Below are 2,965 nucleotides of genomic sequence, written 5' to 3'. Positions count from 1 at the left end.
CTCTCCTCTCCTCTCCTCTCCTCTCCTCTCCTCTCCTCTCTTCTTTTCTTTTCTTCTTTTTTGCTACAAGGTTTCTCAACATAACCCGACTGTCTTGCAATTTACTGTGGATTGGTTCTGTGCACGACATGCCTGACTCCTGTTTTTTTGTTTGTTTCTGGTTTTACATTTTTTAATTTGTTTTAATTGACTGTACTGTAAAGTCCCCTCCACAATATCCTAGTACTGTTTCACTCTCTACTGACTTTCGCTTAAATATCTTTAGCACTATATTTTATGTGTATTGGGACAGAAGATGAGTGAAAGCCAGATATCCTTTTAGAAATTGTGGGCCTGAGGTCTGGCTCTGTTGTGCAGTGTGTGTGAACCTTGGGTCTCCACTATTCTGTCTGGTAGTTTCTTCATGAATAGGACATGGGTTTTGCATGGAATTGGTTGAAACAGGTCTAGGAATTTATTAAGCACCTGCCATTTGTTCAGCTTTCAGTAGGAAGTCTAGTGGGAGTTAGAGGGCTTGGGGTCTTTAGGAGGAAGGCTGGAGTTTCCCTAGAAGAGATAACGCCCACATCGAGGAACAACTAGGGACCAATTTCCACTCAAGAGCTTCGATAAGTCCATCCAGAGTGACTCAGGCAAAATCCAAATGGGAACGCTCAAGAAACAACAATCACCGAGAAATGGAAGGGAGTTGAAATCCAATTTCCTGTCCCTTAGTGTTCTATTTCTCTTTAGTATTGGACACAACGTCCTGGATAGTAACAACTTGAAACAAAACTGTTTGAAGCAAGCTGGAGCCAGGCATTTTCCTAGCAGCACATTCCAGCCCTGGAACTGTCTGAATTCTAAATCTCCATTATTCCCGCCCAGTTTCCAGCAGCCTTTTGCAAGCCCTGTGCCTTAGACTCTGTGTGCCTCAGACAGCCTGGACAAGGCCCAGATTGTGTGACGAGTTCTCAGTGGGCACAGGGTACAAATGGTGGTACAGGAACTGCTGGGGAGGAATGTTCCCACTGAGCCATCCTGTAGATGGCCTCTAGGAGGTCAAATCCCGAGTCAGAACTAGCCTGAGTGTTGTTCATGCTTGGTGCTGGGGTGAGGGCGTTTGGGTGTGTGTGTGTTAGGGGGGGGAAGCAGCTGATAATGCCAGTGGGCATTTTCGTCTGAGCCTCACCCCACAAGAACTTTAACTACCTGTATGTAACTACCTGTTTGTTACATTCTCTTCCAGCAGCAAGAAAGAAACTGCAGCAGACCAACTAACCCAATCTCAAATGTGAAATGAACAAACAAACAATCAAATGCTGTCTGGATCATGAAGCTAGAAAGAGAGGTTTGAGAGGCCCCAGTGAGAGTTTAATAAGTGCTGCCTTGTAAGAGTGTTGATTTGGAAACTCTTGGCAGCATTGGAAATGACTTCCTTAACAACGGAAGGAAAATGGACCAGGGTTTTTTTCAGAGTTCAGCAGCACAGCCAGGAGAAAGAGAATGTCTCCCTCATCCGAGCTGCTAATTTCCTGTTGGAGAAGTTCTCCCTCACCCCTGTCAACTGACTGTGTGTTCTTGGGCACAGCCTTTATCTCTGGGTCTCAGTCTTCCCATCTGTAGAATGAAGAAGTGTCAGCCCAGGAAAGTTCTTTCCTGCCTGACATCCTGAATCTGTGCAAGTCATTTTCAGCTCTGCTAAATTATGCATTGCTCCACTGAGAGGGAGGGAGAGAGGGAGAGAGGGAGAGAGGGAGAGAGGGAGAGAGAGAGAGAGAGAGAGAGAGAGAGAGAGAGAGAGAGAGAAGCGCTAACTTTGTGCAAGAGATGAATAACATGCACAGCTAGACTTTCTGATTAAGTGGGGTTCAGCACCTCGCTGCACTGTGCTTAGCTGGGATGATGAGTCTCTGCCTGAGGGAAGACAGAGCTATTTTGAGGCAGGGCTGATTAGAGATAAGGTGTTGCATTTCTTTGCCAAATTCTGGCCATGACTCACCCAAAGCTCTTAGGCTTAAAGCTTAACCCTTGATGAATGGATGTAAGCTAACCTGCTCCTCGCACTCCAGCTCTGTCTGTCCGTTAAGAGCACCTTTGACCTCCCCTTGATTAGAGAGCACCTCTGAGGTGCAGCTCGTGTTTGTAATCTCTCTCCCTGACATCTTCTCTTCTTTGCTCTTTTCTGTTACTCGGTCTTCTGAGTTATATAAAGGGGATCAACTTCAAAATCCTCTTAAATAAATCCAGCCACCTTGTTAGGTAAGGGGATAGAAGTGTCACAAGATGCTTGGAAGGGGAAAATACTTCTGCATCTAAAAAGCCTGGAATATGAGCAAGCTATCCAACTGACCAAAAGACCACTAGGTTTATGTTACTTTGAAAGCCAACAAAATTAAATCAAGGGGCAGCTACGACGTTATAGAATGCTTCAGTGGGCTGTTCCCACTCTTTACAATCTTACTATGTTATCTTTAACCGGTCTGTTTATGTTTTGGCTTGACACCGAGGAAAACCCCTGTGGCAGTTTGACAGGACAGGGTTAGGACTGGGGCTTACACGGCTCCTGATTTTATACAGTTGCTTTGGTCCTAACGAGCAAGATGCAGAAGGAATTTTTAAAATTGACTCAGATTTCAGAAACACTTCAAGGAGTTCATTCCTTTAAAAACAGCCTGTACCTCAGCCCTTTCTAATGAGAACAATCATAGCTCTGTTTGCTTTGGAAAAGGCTTATTTAAAAAACCAAAAAATAAAAAACCTTATTTTTGAGAGACATAACTCAATGTGGCAAACGATATTGTTTTATTAATTAATTAATTTGCCTCCTGACTCCTGTCTGCCCTCCCTCCTCTCCTCTGAGTTCCTCACCCACCACTAACCCTCCTACCCATCCATTCCTTCTGCCTTTCTCTTCTGAGAAGTGGAGGCCTCCCATGGATATCAACCAGTCCCGGCATGTCAGGTTGGAGAAAGACTAGATGCA

This window comes from Mus caroli, chromosome 3 (genome assembly GCF_900094665.2).
Source record: "Mus caroli chromosome 3, CAROLI_EIJ_v1.1, whole genome shotgun sequence".
Classification (NCBI taxonomy): Eukaryota; Metazoa; Chordata; class Mammalia; order Rodentia; family Muridae; genus Mus; species Mus caroli.
Note: the sequence above shows the minus strand (reverse complement) of the source record.